This window comes from Pyrgilauda ruficollis, unplaced genomic scaffold (assembly GCF_017590135.1).
Source record: "Pyrgilauda ruficollis isolate IOZ18807 unplaced genomic scaffold, ASM1759013v1 scaffold135, whole genome shotgun sequence".
Lineage (NCBI taxonomy): Eukaryota > Metazoa > Chordata > Aves > Passeriformes > Passeridae > Pyrgilauda > Pyrgilauda ruficollis.
This window is the reverse complement of record NW_024511988.1, coordinates 1,160,405-1,177,063: the sequence shown is the minus strand read 5'-3', so window position 1 is coordinate 1,177,063 and position 16,659 is coordinate 1,160,405. Positions and strand designations below refer to the sequence as shown.

Here is a 16,659-nt window from a genome sequence, read left to right as displayed (position 1 = left end):
GACTGAAACAACTGCAGTGCAACCTCTCACTGCCGAGGAGAGTCCTCGTTTTGTCTTGTCCCGTTGATCTGAATGAAGTGATTTATAAGGACGTTTTCCATGAATCAATAAATCCATGCTTGCTGCTGTGCCTGGAAGGTTTAATTTGCTCTAGATACTGCACAGAGTATCTCTGTCCTGAATTGCACTGCGAAGTTCTGCTCTTTGGGAGAGTATGAGGATACAGCTGGATCCTCTGGGAACATGCTGCCAGCATCTGATGGTGCCTGATCCCTGTTAGTTGTGCACCTCCTGGTGTGGAATGAAGAGTTCAGGCAGGGTGTAAGAGCAATAGTTTCCCTGTGTGTGGAATTTGAGGGCTTAGTCCGTTGTGCCAAGCATTTCCTGATGTTACAGATCTTGGGGAAATTGAAGCCAAAAAAAAAACCAGGGAGGGGTGGGATTATTGGCCTTCGAAGAGACCACAGTGCAGAAATCTGGGTTACAGGTAGGTTTTCCTTCCATGTCTCTGAGTGATCCTTCTTCTCAAGAGGAGTTGAAAAATTCCCGTTGCTCTGCACCACCTCCCCTTCCAAAAGCTGCTTTTATGAGCCCCTTGGAAGCAATGCACACGTGTTTACAAAGCCTGCCACTGGATCTGCCTGGAAAAAGAGGGCTCAGAAACACAGCTCTGCTACATATAGAGAAGTCAAAGGCAACCCCAGCCCCCCATTCCTGAGCTTGTTTCCCTGGCTTTGTCTGAGCACTGTGGTCTGGTGAGGCTGGAACTGTGCTCATGGATGGATGAGGGGACCTTGCTTTCTGCTGTGCACTGGGGGTTTGGGGTTGTTCCTGGCCTCTTCCTGTGCACAGTGGGTGTTCTGAAGGCCTGAACTGGTGGGGCATGGACTGGCTCAGCTGTCCCTGTGAGCACCTGGATCCCTCCTCTCATCCTGCTCCACCTGCCCGGCTGAGCCCCCAGGGACCCCTCCACTTCTCCTCCAGAGTGGCTCCGAAACCATTTTATATCTCTTGGAGGTCAGAGCTCAAGTTGGAGAATCCAGAAACGTTCCCAGAGCCAAAACACGCCGTGGCAAGCGGGTGTGTGCCTGGTCTCTGCTTCTCATTTCCTCCATCACTGTGAGAGCCCTGGAGCTGCACATGGGGTTTCAGCGGGGTGTCCCCTCTTTTGTTCCTATATATTAGAAAAGTCTGTGCATGTGTTTATATTTAAAAACAATATGTATATATATTTCAACATGGCTGTTTGTGAGCTGTGCCCCTTGGGACTGGTCTGGTTGGACAAAGAAGGGATATATTTCACAGCTGCCTATCTGTTGCACTGGCAGCTGTGTGATGGTTCTGCTAGTCCAGCCATTCTTGCACTTGGAATAACAGGTGTTGGCAGTGAGTGATCCCAAACCTGCTCAGACCCTGCTAGGAAGGCTCCTTTTGAAGTGAGCAGGCTTTGGAGTAAGTCTGGCAGCACCAGTGGAGAGGCTCCGTTGCTGTTATTTGTGTCACAGCCTGGGCAGTCCATTCCATGTGTGCCCATCTTGCATTTTCCATGCCCTCTTTCCCACATGCTTGCTGGTGTGTTGGAAAGAAGCAGATGCAGCATCTGGTGGCAGGGCTGGATGTTGGGCTTGTTGCACATCCTCTGGGACAGCCAACACAAGGTCAAACAATGGCTGTGCCACCAGCCAAGTGGAGCAGCCATAGAAAGTTGTCATTTTAAATAATTGCCATAGTGGCTTCTCCTCCCTTTCTTCCACCCCTTCCCCATATTCTTCCCCATTACCATGTCCTTCCCCACCCATAGCCTGGGGGCTGCCTGGATCTCTTCAGGATTTATGTTAAAAGGGAAGTGTTATGTACGTAATTAAACCGTCGGATTGCTGGATGGAAATGGGATTTGGTGCTTACCGCTGCGCCTCTTTCTCATGCATGAGGGTGAACTGATTGATTACTGAGGTTTGAGATTAAATATTCCCCTGAGCTCCACTGGCATTTAGTGTGGTGGGGGGAGGGCAGAGGGAAGGGGTGGAGGGGAATTCTGGTTTTCCTCCAAGGCAAGGAGAGCACGGGAATGTCTGCTGAGCACATCCCCTTGTCTTGGTCTGGAGCATTGGTTCTAACAGGCTCCTGGCATGTTTCTTGGACACCAATAAAGCAGGTGCCTTACTCCATATCCACGCTGGTGGGCTGCTGGTGGGCTTTGCAAGCTCCTCTCACTGCTGCATTGAGCATCCCACTGCATCCTGCCTCCCCACCTGCCCACATCCCATCCCCGGCTCAGATCCCTCCCAGCCTAGCAGCGGGGTAGACCTCCTGTCCCCGCCTTTCCCCTTCGGAGTGCACCTTATTTGTTTATTTTCCTTACCTTCTTTTCATCCCCAAACCCCTCTGTGTTTGGTTTCGGTGGGAAAGGAGGAAGAACCCCCACGCGCCGCTCCTGGAGTGCGTGCTGGGTTGGAGACGCCGCCTTCCCCCTTCCCTTGAAGTCTAATTTTAGCTGAAGGCGACGGGATCCCTCCAGGGTATGGCAGAGATTTCCCATCAGCTGCCTAGACCTTCAGAAACAAAACACACAAACAAACACGGCACAGAAGCACTTAAGGTTTATTTGGGTGAATTCTTTCAAAAAAAGGGTGTGACTTATTTATTTATTTATTTTTTTACGAGCAGCAGCCCCTGCGCACGCTGGCTTTGTTCTGCTGCAGTCGGGTATTTCAGGTCTTCCAAGATTTAATCAGAATAATTAGTTACTGTCTGTTTGTACCTTCTGTTTCTGTTGCAGGGTTACCAAAGGGTGTATTTATCTTCCGGAGGGCTGCCTAAGTGTCGCTTAATCAACAAAGCATCCGATTTCCTCCAAGTTACCTGCCATGAGGCTTATGTAAGTAAACAAATAAATAAATAAGTGAAAGCAGGGAGGGTGGGGGTGGTGTTGGGGGGCTCAGCTTGGGGGTTTGTACGGATTTTCCCTGATTGTCACGGGTTTAATTGTGAGTTGCCTGTGGTTCCCAGCCTGTCATGTGGGGATCAGAGGACTGAGTGTTTGGATTGGTGCTGAACACCCAGCCGGTTTAATGAGGCTGCTCTCAGCCAAGCCTTCACCCCGCTGAACTGGCAAGGGCTGCGTTGCTCCCTGACATTTCAGGAGCAGGGTGGGGAAAAAAGACCTTACAGGAATGAAAGGCTTTTGCTTTCACTCATACAGTCGTGGCTTTGACTCCTTAACCCAGTGGTATCCCTTATAAAAATCACAGCTCTGTCTGGAAATAAGTTACCACTGTAAGTTTGGCAGGATTGGGAATTAGCTGGCTTTCAGCCTGTGTTTGCCGTGTTTGGTTTGGGAAGGGGGACTGTTAATGCACACAATTCCAATCTCTAGCACAGGAGATGAGAAAGACTCAGGAAGTCACTGCAGAGGAGGGTGGGATGGCTGGGAAGCCTGGCAGGGAGAGCAGTGAGGTGCTGAACCAGCCCTGGTTTGCCTGGAACCAGAGTGAATTGTGATGTTTTCCCTTCAGTGTTTGTCACCGAGAGCAGATGAGTGGCCCTGTTCTGATGGCAGTGTGGGCCTGGGCAATTTGCTTTCTTCCATTTGGCTTCTCTTTCTTCCTGAGCTGGCGTGGCAGGGGTTGGGTTCTGAGGTGCTGGCTTATCAGCTGCCTTTGCTGCCTCATTTATCTTGTCCAATGTGCAAATCCTGGGAGGGGCGCGAGGGTTCAGGGTGCATGCTGCTTCCCTGATGGGTTTAAATACTTTTAAATCCAGAGGCAGCCTTTGCCATCAGTTTCTCTGCTTTCCTGTGTGAGAGGGAGCATAAATTTTTGAGGTTGGTAGCTTTGTGTTAGCCCTTCTTGGAGATACTGGTGTGCAGCTGGGCTTTATTCTCCTTCCCTGGGAGAAGCTCATGAAAGGGAAGGGGTCTGGAGGGGATAAGGTGGGACCAAAGAGATCTGCAGGGTTTTGGTAGCTTCAGGGAAAATTGCTTGTGTGAAGATTGAGGTTGAAGTCCATCTTCTCTCTGCGTTTGCTGGGAAGAGTAAAGACAAGTGATGGGGCATGTGTTGGACTCTGCTGTGGCAGAGCTGAAGCTGGGCATGATCCCACATCCTGTCCCAGCTCCAGAGTAACAATTTGGAGAGACAAATCCCGTGGCAAATCCCCTGTCCCCTCTGGGGCTGATGTGGCTGTCACAACCAGCAGCGTGTTGCCGGTGGCCTTTTCTTTTTCTGCTCCGGTGTGCGTGGAGGTGGGAAAATCCTACTTGATGGAAATACTTGTAAGGAAGCCTGTCAACCTGATTTTTTCCTTGATGTTTGCCCAGCTGGAAAGCTGGTGGTGGTTCAGACAACACCTCCTGAAGCACTGGAATGTGTGATGTGCAGCACAGCCAGTACTCCTGCCTGGCACGGTCCCTCCAGCCACAGTGAGGGGTGCTGGAGGGGGTGGCAGGTCTCTAATCCCCATCCTACTGGTGTGTGCCTGCCTGCTTCACTGGGCCTTCCACAGATCTGCTTGGTTTGGGCACAGGGAGAGGTGGGGAGGAGGAGCAGAGCTGCTGAGAGTGGAGGAGAGTGAAAACATGGAGGGGAAGGGAGGTGACAGAGTGGTGGAGACCAGATGGATGCTGGGAGGAAGAGGAGATGATGTGGTTCATTTGCCTGGTGCTTTAGAAGTTGCTTAGTTAAATTAAGTGCTCACTGGGGAGCCTCATTTGGCTTTTAAATAGCTTTGGAGCATGTGAATGCTCTGTGTTGCTCTCTTCTTTCTGCAGTGTGAGCCACCTCCTGTCCCCATCTCTATTTGAAGAGTATCCCCAAAAGTCTACCTTAGGATGTGGAAGGGAAAGCTTGGTGGTCACCTGCTTTCAAAAAGCCTTTCAAAGTTCTTTCCAAGCCCCTCATCATTCCAGACCATCCATCCTTTGTTTTTTTCCAGTCTGGACACTGTGAGCTTTGGTCACTGGGACTGACCACAGGTTCCCTCTCCTGCAGAGGCTACAGCATGCCAGGAGCTCTGGGGCTCATCACCCAGCACCAGCTGATCTGGGGTGGTCTTCCACCATCTCTCCTTGAGCATCCCACTTAAGGCAGAGGTTGATGCTCCTTTGGCTTTCCTGTTCTTTTGCAGGACTGTGTATTTTTTCTTTCCCTTCAGCCAGCTGAAAAACTGCACCAAGAGACTGGAGAATGATTTTGGGTACCTTATTTCCCTGGTTCTGCCTTGGTGCAGAGCTGGATGTTATTTGTGCACTTGATCATCCTGCTTCTTGGTAAAGGAAATTCATAGTGCTTATTTTTATTTAATTTCTGTAGAAAATTAAAGTATCTCAAGCTGTTTCCTTTTCTTTGTCTCCAGAGTAACACACTCAGTGATGGAGGGTGCCAAAGGCAGACGCAAATCCTGAGGATGGGAATGCAGACAATGTTTGGTCTCCAAAAAACTCTCAGTCAAGGATGGGGAATATTCCCCACACCAGAGCTACCTTGGGGCTTCAGCTGTGTCCCCCCATGCAAGGAGATCGTGTCCCCAGACATGGGGCTCCCTCCCTGCTCTGGTCCTCCACCATGTGCCCACCATCCACTTCCAGACGTGGTGGGGGAAGGTTTGGGAGGAGCACACCCCATTTTCCTCATAAAACTCCAAACAAGAGGGTTGGCCTGGTTTAGATTTTAAAAATAACTTGCACATTTGGAAGCTAAAGTTTCAGAAGGGCTCCGAATGGGATAATGGCTTTGATCGTGACAGTCCGAGATCAAGGGAGGGCTTTTTAGGTTTGCTGCATCAGCTGGAAAATATATTGTAGTGTCTAGACTTTATCATCCTCAAGAAAGGCTCTTTTTTTTTTTTTTCCCTACTCTACAAAAGATCTAATCCAAAGCCCATGTACAGTTGGTAGGAGGGGCTGTGATTGTGTCCAGGAGCATGCTGAAAGAGGTGGAGATGAGCTTTGGGCTTTGAAGGACTCAGACCCTGCTTTACAGGCGCCGCTGTTCCTGATGGAAGTTGTGTCAGCAGTGGGATGAGGAGGCTGAGGATGGGGAGCAGCTGTGTGCCAGTCCCCCCTCCCCAGAGTGGTCAGTTCCTGCAGCTGAGCCCTGCTGACACCTCAGTGCTCATCCTTTGGCTGCTGTGCGTGTGGTCAGCTGCTCAGGCCAGAATCTCCCACAACTGTCTCTGTTTTCTCTGTGTAATAACCATAAACATTTGATGGTGTGTGGACAGAACTTCAGAATTTTTAGCTTGAGTGTAGAAAATGTACAGTTTTCTCTCCATACCATTCCATAAGTAGGTTTCAAACTTTTTTAAAAACTATTTTATTGAATTCTTTGTTTGTAATTCAAAAAGAGAGGCAGGGAAGGATCTTCCTATTTTGCTTGGAATAAACTCAAAAGCCTGCCGAGAAGGTGAGGCCATCTGGCCACATGTATTTATAGAATCATTACAGTTGGAAAAGTCCAGTTGAAAAGATCAATGAGTCCAGTCTTTGATCAAACACCACCTTGTCAACCAAACCACAGCACTGAGTGCCACGTGCGGTTGTTCCTTGAACACCTCTAGGGATAGTGACTCCAGCACCGCCCTGGGCACTCTGTCCTAATGATTAACAGCCCTTTCAGTGAAGAAATTCTTCCTGATGTCCAACCTGAACCTCTCCTGACGCAGTTTGAGGCCGTGTCCTTTTGTCCTGTCCCTGTTCCCTGGGAGCAGAGCCTGAGCCCCACCTGGCTGTCCCCTGCTGCCAGGGAGTTGTAGAGTCACAAGGTCCCCCCTGAGCCTCCTTTTCTCCAGGCTGAGCCCCCACAGCTGATCCTCATCAGAGTTGTTCTCTAGACCCTCTCCAGCTCCCTTCCCTTCCCTGGACACCTTAATGTCCCTCTTGTTGTGAGGGGCCCAGAACTGGACCCAGCACTTGAGGTGTGGCCTCACCAGTGCTCAGCAGAGAGGGACTGACTGATCCTGGAAGCCCTGGAAGCATCAATCAAGCTCCTCTGTCAATATGCCCTGTGGAGGAAGCCGAGGCAGTTTTTCCTTGAAACACTGTGTTTTCTCTGTGTTTTGGCACATGTGTCATTGGCAAAGTCACCACCAGCCATTTCCTTGGTGTCCCTGCTGCAACACAACATGATGCCATGCTTAATGCCCCAGGCTTTGGAGGGGTTGCAGCCTAGTTATGAAAGCTTCATCTGGGAGCTTTGAGAAACATTTGGAAATGTTTTGGAAAACATTTGGATCGAGGATGCCTTAGCTCTGTGCTTGGTTGTTTTATTTTGCTTTGTCCTTGAGCGAGAAAAGTGCTGTTGGGTTTCTGTTTTTTTTCTTTCCATCAGTTTTTCTTTTGGACAAACTTATTTCCAGGGATAAATCAGAGCAAATGCCAGTGTGAAAATAGTTTGTGGTGTAAAATGGTACTAAAATTGTGTTGGAAGGGATCTTGAGAGGTTGCCTTGTCCCCAAGTGCAGTTGAATACGTTCATTGGTCTGGAAAGTGATCATCTTTACTGGAAGTTGTTTTGTCATAAATTATCTCAGGAGCAGAAGCAAAAATCTACCAAATAATGCTGTCAGTATGTGTGCACGAGCCTTCCTCAGTTTATTCAAATCATTTGCTGAATAATTGTTGAAAATTAATGCTGGGTTTGTTCCCAGAGCTATTCAAAGTAATATTCCAGAGTAACCTTTTCCACCTTGGCATTCGCCAATATTCTGAAACCCTTATGGATGAATTGCAGTTACCCACAGTCTGTATTTGACATGGAGCCATCCCTGTTTTGCCCCATTCCTGAGACAACCAGTCCCCAGAAGTCCCACTGGGATCAAGAGCAGGTTTTTCTTTGTTTCTTGTGAATTAGTTGTGACTTTTCAGTTCTCCAGGTGGTCACCAGCCCTGTGGAAATCCACAGCAGCCTCTCCCCTTGACATCTGCAGGCTTGGATAAAGTTGTAAGATCCTGGGCAAGGATGACTAGAAATCCTCATCTGCTTTGACATTGAGCCAAGTGATGACTTCCAGTTAATTTCTCCTGCATCTTCCTCTGCCTCAGCTTTGTGTCTTGAACAATGAATAAAAAATAAAAAAAACCAACATACCCAAGAGCCCCACTTTAATGCCCCCACCTTTTAAAGGTGCTACAGAGCTCCATGGGGTTTTTCACCTTGCTTACAGCTCCCCACTTCAGTGATGGAAGGCTCTGAAAGAGTTCACCTGTAGCCAGCTGCATGCAGGCTTGTTCTCCAGCCAGCATTTAGCTGGTGTTGCAATCCACACAGCCCAGATGGTGACTGGTTTTCCTTCATCTGGTCCTTTCCCCAACCAGTTAACAGTAGGTGATAGGGGAATTCATCCATTTTTGGCTGTGGGGAAGGCTTGGCGAGCCCCCCTTGGCCCATCTGCACATTTAAAGTGAAGATGACTGGCATCAGCGTTATTGTTTGGCCAAGTGTATGCAGGGATATCACAGCTTAGATTTGTTACAGATGGGTTTCTGGATATAGTCTAAGGCATTCTGCCAGCCAATTTTATATCTGTGTAAAAGTGATTGGCATCTCTATAAATAAAGCTGCTGTGGGATTATAAATCTAAATATACTTATTCATTAAATTATTTTTACATTTCCACTGGGTTGTCATCCTGGCTTATCACAAGCAAACCATGCTCTCTGCCTGAGTGTTATCCACAGCTCCAGCAATGCGGCTTCTGAGGCTTGGAAGTATTTTTTCACTTGTGTGTGAGCTATCCATGAGTCTCTGCCATGGATCTCTTCACTAGGACTTCCTCACTGTCATCACTGGGAATGACCCTGTCCTGGATACTGCTGTAGAAGTGGCAGTGGCTGTAAATACAGGAATGTGAATTTTTCTTTCTTGCTTCACAAGTGAGCATGACTTTGCTGGGGTATTTAGAACCTGTAACCTGGTAAATACTGTTTGCATGGCTCCTTTGGTGCTGGGAAGGGCTCCTCCATAAAATCCTCCGTCTGTGTCCTCGGGCAGGGAGTCTCACAAAGTTTCTTCCTTCTGTGCCCCAGGCCAGGCTGCATGGAAACAGGGGTCTTTCCACCTGGTTTAACCATCCCTGCTGGTTGTTTTGGCTACAGGAGTAAGGAAAAAGTCCCCCAGACCAGTTCCAGGTGCAGCTGTGAGCTGGGGAGGTGCTGGAGGGAGAGCCTGGCCAGACACCAGCACAGGCAGGCAGCAGTGCAGGCACTGGTGAACCTGGCTTGGTCTTTGAGCAGGCTGAGAACACTGAGAGCTGCAGCCTCCAGTTTCTCTGGGGTTTTTTTTCTTCTCTTTTCAAAGCATTTGATTATTAATTCAGTAAATGATGCAGCACAGAGAAACATGTGCCTGAGTGGCAGAATATCAGCTGCCTCACTCTGCTCAGTAATAACATGCATTGTTGAAAGCTAACCCATGATTTTAGTTAAATTTCCTAATGAAGAAAAGCTTTAAAGTCGGTCTGTCCATCTGCTCCTCCTTCCACCACTGACAATTCATTAAGTCCACTGCCTGGTTTTGTCCTTTCTTTCAGATTGGTTTTTCATCTCAGATTTGTGGGGCTGCAGCAATTTTGGTCAAAACAGCCATCAAGTTGAGAAGGGTGTTACAGAGGTTTTTTATTAAGGGATGCAATGAAACCTCAGCCTGTACTAGACGCCAGGGAATACACATAAATGTTATGAACATCCAAGCCATAAAGAGTGCTTTAGTTGGATTTGCCATGTTATGAGACAGCAGAGAGCCCACGCTGCAGCTCTCTGTGCAGACATGTAGGTGTTGCCAGGGGGGATGTTCACCTCTGTGAATTCTCTGATGTCTAATAAATGTAAGTTCATCCTGCAGCCTCACTCTAAAAGTGGCTTATGTTGCTGAGATTCACAGGAGGAAATCTTTCCATTCATGTTGGTGTTCCTAGTGCTGCTCACCCCACCAAATGTAGTTTTGCTAGCATAACAGGGTCAGCACTGTCTTGTAGGGTCTTCAGGAATTGGTAGCAGCATTTGGGTGTCTTGACTTTTTGCTGGAGCTGGTTGCCAGTCCACGTGCAGTTTGGCACTGTGGAGGCAGGGGAGGCCATGCTGCTGGGATTCAGCATCCTGGAGGTGGGAGCTGGACCATGCTGTTGGAAACCTCACCATGCTGTATCTGAGGAAAGCACAGTCTGGCAGGTGAGCAGCAGATGGAGAGGAGAAGCCTGCGTGGGGAATCCTGTGTCCCTCCCTGCCTCTGGGTTGTTTCTGGTGCTCTGGGCTGAGCTGCAGCTGCATGGTGGAGGTAAGAGGTTGTGGGTTGTGTCCTGGAGATGCCAGGACTGGTTTGAGCAGAGCAAATTTCACAAACTCAGAAGTTAAATGAAGCATTTGGCCTGGTGCTGATTAGGCCAGAGGTTACTGTGGCCAGAGCTGTGTGCCAGCAAACGGGGTGATGGTTGCCTCTGGGAATGACATTCCCATGGTCACTGTGTCCTGCTGCAGACCCTAATGCAGTGATGTACCCCCTTCCTCCCTAAACTCAGCTCCTGGTTGGCACAAGTTACCCAGGCTCTGGAGGTGCTGGTGTGGGTGCTCAGGGCATCTCTAAGGTAGTCTGGGGGTTTTGGTGTGACCAGCTGGGCTTGGTGCTGCTGATAGGTGGGTCCTCCGTGGGTGTGAGATCATTTCATCACCTTGTCTCAGGGGGAAGGGAGAGACCCTGAAAGAAAAGACCAGCTACCACCACTTCCCTGCAGGAATATGATGGGGTGCAAACAGGATTTGACATTCAGTATGTTCTTGGTGAGCTGCCAAATGTTTGCATATCAGCCTGGCTTTTACTGGTAGGTGTCAATGCTTCTTTCCAGGCCTGGTTTCCACCAAAACCGGAATTCTTTGCAGTGTTGGGGTTTTTTTTCCCCCTCTTTGTTTCCTTTTTTCTGTCTCCATTCAGTGCCTTAGTAAGAGCACAGCTGAAGTCCTGGGAGCCCAAAGGAAACCTGTCTATTACACATGACCCGATTAGATGCCATGGTAATAAGCATTTGAATCTAAAGCTAGATTAGGCAGGGAGCAGTCTGAGGCTGGATTTGCATAGCACACATTCCTTTTCTCCTTTTCCATAGGACGTGTTGGTAAATCTCCTGAAAGTGAATTTAGAAAGTGCTGGCATGTGTCAAGTGCTCCTTCCTGTTGATGCATGGGTTGCTCTTCTCACCAGGCACTCAGCTGGGAAAAAAAATGCCTGTGATAGCCTGGAAGATGCTTTTTCTCCTCTCTGCCTGCTCTCAAGGCTCATGTTGCAGTCCATGGGGATGGATGGGCAGCTCTTGCCAGCTCTACAAATCTGCATTAAGGGCATTTGGAAAGTTTTTTGCCTGGAGAGGCAATTATTTCAGGGTGCTTTCTCTCTTTCTGTGACAACTCTGGCAGTAGTGGAGTGAAACTGGAATTTTCAGGTGTCTAAATCCAATTTGCAGCTTCTTCAAGCTTTCACTTCAATGTTACAGGTCTTGTGCTGGAAAATACCGCAAAGATTTATTATCCAAAAGCCATTTAATTTCCTTCCCCTGTGGACAGTCAGAAGATTGTGGATGATCTGAGGGTCAGTCTCTCTTTGCATTATGTCATTACCATGTCTTTGGGCCATCCAGACTGCAATGTTAGTTTGGGGCAATGGGATGCAGAGGTCAGACAAAGGAGGGGAAAATGTTTTTCAATGTTTAGGGCAGTGTCTGGGCAGTGAGCCTGCAGGCTGTTTGTTCTAGGAGAGGGTTTGAGATGGAGTCATGGGTTTCAGTCCTGGTTAGACTTTCTGGGTCCCACTTTGTTATCCATGGTGTTGTCTGGGCTGTGCTGGAAGACCTGACATTCTGGTGAAGGCAAAGCTGCCCCCCTGAGTGTCCTCTACAGCCAACTCCATTGCCACTTTTGCTGATAGAGCTGTTTCAAGAGCTGCTGAAGGAATGGGAGAGTGTTTCAGGGTGTTGGGGATGTATTCTCCCACTGCAGAGCCGGGCAGACCTGGTGTCAGTCAAATGCATTGCCCTGAAGCTGTGAAAGGAGGGGAGCTTTGAGGGAATGCCACAAGTCACTGGTCACCAGAGCACCTGAAGCCTTCCCCAGCTGTGAAGAGCTCTGCCAGACCCACCATGCCCAGGACTCACCTCTTTAAAGTGTGAAGCTCTCCATGGGTTTGCATTGTGGGTGAACCAGACTGGTGTTGATGGGGAGAGGTAAAAATGCCATCACTCCAAGTTTTACGTGCTGAGCATGACTCTGGAATACCCTTTGGCCAGCTGGGGACAGCTGTCCTGGCTGTGTCCCCTCCCAGCTCCTTGTGCACCCCCAGCCTCCTCTCGGGTGGTGTGAGGTGAGGAGCAGGGCAGACCTTGACTCTGTGCCAGCCCTGCAGAGCAGTAACTCAAACATCTCCGAATTAGCAAAACAGTTTCCAGCACAAACCCAAAGAAAACCAAGCATTCCAGCCACAACCAGCGTGGGGAGGGGCAGCACTGGTTTGGGGAAGGCGAGAGGGGTGAAGGGGAGGTGTGGGAGCATCTCTGCAGAGAGCAGTGGCTGGGTGTCAGAATTTGGTGCCAGCAGGAGTGGGTGACACTGTGGCTCTCTGAGCCCCCCCTGTGGCTCTCTGAGCCCACACCATGCCTGCAGTGGCCTTGGGGAAGGTGCATCTGTGCTCGTGGGCAAGTCTGAAGTGTGGTGAGTCCCAGACATATCAACACCCAGTCTGCCTCCTGCTGCAGATGCGATTAAATTTAAAAAAAATCAAACATAGTTATGTTCTCTCAGGGTGTCTGAGCCTCTCAGGAGCCCCTTGGGTCACTTTTTCAAAGTGGTTATTTGCAATTGCTAGGCTTTTTATTTTTTTAAATTGAAAGGGAGATGATTGTATAGATATCTACAGGGGTGGGAAGCTTGTGTTGCAATTTGTGCTGGGTGCAGTGTGAAAACCTGCAAAGAAGAGAAATCCACTCCCATATGTAGCCCTGGCAGGGATGTGACCATTGTTGCTGTGATATTGCTCCTCCAGGGGGTTTCCTCGCTGAAATGTTTGCTCAGGTGGGGTGGAGAGGCTCATTTTTTGAGCAGTATATAGAGATGAAGGCAGGCAGGCTGCCTGAAGCACTAGAGATGCTGTGGATGCCTTGTTTGAACTCCAGACTCTCTGGGGAAAACCAGATTTGGTTAAATCAATGCACAGAGGAAAAACTAACAATCCTGTGCATGTACTCAGTGTGTTTAAATTCGGTTTGTATTGACACTGCTGATGCTGATACTTTCCTGGATTAGGCATTAAAATAGCCTCTATTGATTTTTAAATGCATCCCCTTGGGACCTCCACTGGACTGACATTCCCCTCTGGATGCTCCAGCAGGAGAAGAGGAGCCTTCCTTTGGTCCATCCCCAGCAGCCATGTGTGGAAGGCTCCCTTCCCTCTGTCAGAAGCTGGATAATTAGGCAATTAAAACCACGTGCCCCCATTAAGACAGGTCCTCTGAGTTGCAGGTGGTGGATTTGAGCAGCTGTCCTGGAAAATCGAGTCCTGCTGCCCTGTGGCTGGGGATGGTGCAGATCCATCCTGGTCAAAGCAGGGCTTTTGCCATAAGCTACATTGTGTTGTAGCCACATAAAATAAGTATGACCAAGCCATCCAATTAATCACTTGCTGTGCTCGCCTGATTTTTTTTTTCTTTTGTTTAAATGCAAACAGTATTTCAGTGAAATGTGATAAAAGTTGCTGTTAATTCCCAGGCTGGGTGGGAGCTGTTGGGATCACGTTGTGCCTGATGTGAGCTCATGTGCATTGTTTTTTGGTGTTCATCTCCTGGAGCACAGGGAGGTATTAGTGTCATACTGGAAGGAAAGTGGCCAGGGGGCCTTTTCTGCCATTAGACATATTTATCAAGGAATTCTCAACCCCGGGTTTGTACTTCAGGGGGGAAAATCACTCTGGATTAACATCAGAATTTAAAAACCTTTAAAAGAAAATCAGCATTGCAGATGGGTAGGCCAGCTGAGAGATCTGACAAGTGTGTTTTGTTTGCTCTGGGCAACTTCAGTACTATGGGTTTAATGGTATCTTGAAGTTTAATGATATTTAGCCATCAGGGTCCCTGCTGGGAAGGACTCCTGTTTACAGCAGCCTTCATCCAGTTTCCATTTTGAGAGAGAAAGAAAACAGCTTGCTCCACACCACAAAATGCCTGAACACCTGTGGTTCCAGTAGCCTCACCTAAAGCATGGGTATTGCTAAAAATCTCCAAACACCACCCAAAAAAAGCCCTCTGGGACTTAGCCAGTAGCTCCTTGTTGCCTTGTCCTGATGGTGGCCCCATGGCAGATGTTGCTGTGCTGATGGACTGGAAGCATCTGCTGCTGAGAAACTTGGAAACTCCACTTTGTGCAGCCAAATTAAGAGGCTTTAAAAGAGGAAGAAAACCTGCCTGCCTTCAGCCAGTCTCTCCCCAGGGATTACTGCTGAAATACGGGGAGCAGCGAAATGGAAAGCTCAGCAGTGAGGGTTTGCATACAATAAATCACAGGCACTGCCCAAATATTCATTGGAGGAGCAGGGAAGCATTAAAATAAAGGAAGATTGTTGATTGAACTGTTGTTCTCCAGGAAAAGGCTAATTGGCAAACAAATATCCTCCTCCAGTGGGAAATGCAGCTCCTCTCTCCTTGCCAGGCTGCTGAGTTTGTATTAACAGCATTTGCATCGTCAAAGGGAGTAGTCAGAACTTGTGATATCTGGGCTGGGCTTTGGAGCTGGTATTAGCACCTTCTGGAGGTGTGGTGTGCTTTGAATGAGCAGTTTTCTCCCAGCTGGGGCCAAAACCAGCAGTGGAAAGGGAGTGAGGCTGGATTGGTGCTTGTGCTTGTGCTGGGTGACAGGGATGGAGCCAGGATGGAAGAGGATGCTCACCCTGGGATGCTCAGTGAGGCTGTTGGAGCCCCCTGAGCTGCCCAGGGAGTCTTGCATCCCTCTCTCTCTTACATGGTTTTGTCCTTGGGGGCTGCCTGGACAAGGCTGGGCATCACCCAGCCCAGACACTCCCAGAGGCTGCCTGAGAGACCAGTTCAAATGGCACAGGAGAAATTCTGGGAGGCTCTTCCCTGCAAGGCTTCAGGCTTTCAGGAGAGCCTCGGGTGGGTGCTAATCCCTCCCTGCACGTAACCTGGGCTCTGAAAGGGCTGTGTCTGCCCCTCTGAGCCCCAGCACAATGCAGCACTGACAGCTGCTGCCCCAAAACAAGAGCGGGGTGAGGGGAGCCTTTCTGCTTTCCTTTCTGCTGGGTTTTTTGGTTTTTTTTTCTGTGCTGCCTTTTAGAACTGAGCTGGGACACAGGGAGGTCAGGGGAATGCCCCAGCATCCTTCCTGGAGAGCCAGCTCTGCTTCCCTCTGCCTTCCTGGAAAGTCTCTTGGGCTTGGATAAGTGTTGTGCCTGGGTTTCAGGATGCAAATCACAGAGTACATTTAAGGGAGCAATATGTGACTTGAAAAGTGTTTCTTTCTCTCACCGGTGCCAGCCCACCCCACTTTTCTTGGTTTGATTCTGTGAAAAGAGGATCACGAATCCACCTGGTTTCTGGGAAAATGGGATGTGTGTGTCTGTAAAATTGGGTCATTCATTCACCCTGGTGAATATAAAGAAATATATATATTTATATAGGTTTGCAAACTGGGTCTTGTCTGTGGCTCCCATGTTGTTGTCCTTGTTCCTGAAATAAATGGTATTTGCCTGAGCTGATTTGCTGGAGCTCCTGTAAGAACTGGTCTGTAGTGGGTTGGAAGATCTCAGCTTGTCACTGATGGAATTTACCCTTTTAGTGGAGAACTTGTGACCTCCAGTGTTACTGTGCTGCCCACCATCTAGATGGCTGGGAAACTTCCAGCAAGGTTTGGTTTTTAATCCTCAAAAACAAAACAAAGTTTTGCTGCAGCAGCATCTTTCCTGGTTGGATTAATGTGTGCACCCAGCCGTGCACCACAGGGGATCAAGGGCTGCGTTGGGCTCCCTGGACCAGCTCCTGATGGATGCTGCAAGCCCTCAGCTTCTCCTTGGATCCAAGCTTGTCTCCATGGCCTGGCATGAATATCCTGCAGCCCACCATCAGCCATCCCCTGCTCCAGATTTTGGCTGGCTTGCCAAAGCGAGCAGCGCTGCTCCGAGGATTGATTTCAGCTGGAGAGCGTTAAGGCAGATCCCGTCTCACCCTGCTGTGCTCCACGCTCTTCCCCTGGAAAGTGGATTACAGAGTCAGCAGTGTGTGCTTCCCTTGGCAGGGACCTCTCTCGTGTGCTGGAGAGGTGACAGGCAAGCCAGGCCATGGCACTCTCACAGCACCGTGGAGGTTGTTGCTCTTTTCCCTGAATAGCATCAACACCTCCAGGTGGGAGCCCCGTGCAGACACAAACAAAAATTCTCTCCCAGCACTTTTGATAAGTGTAAGTTTAAAGTGGAAAAAGGAGGGCTTTTCTGGAGTGTTACAAATTCATGAAGCTATGCCTTTCCCTCACTGGCTTTGTAAAAAAATTGGTCTAATTCTTCTTGCTGCACCCTGGATGTGGCCATCAAGCCCCCGAAGCTCATCTGCCCTTGAGCTGAGTGAAATGTTTTCTTGCGAGACAGCAGGCCCAGATGTATGCTTCAGGATGTGACAAATGGCACA

At 49.0% G+C, this 16,659-nt stretch overlaps 1 protein-coding gene across 3 annotated transcripts in view; it reads left to right on the top strand.

Annotated features, from left to right (window-relative positions):
* Window positions 1-16,659, top strand: part of DAAM1 (dishevelled associated activator of morphogenesis 1) — a 91,198-nt gene that overhangs the window by 15,925 nt on the left and 58,614 nt on the right. For 2 of the 3 annotated variants that reach the window (XM_041459395.1, XM_041459396.1), the window contains one exon: window positions 2,780-2,878. The gene's annotated coding sequence lies outside the window, so the exon portion shown is untranslated. Of the gene's footprint in view, window positions 1-2,518; window positions 2,600-2,779; window positions 2,879-16,659 lie in introns of those variants that run through there. The other variant, XM_041459397.1, reaches the window with a different exon arrangement.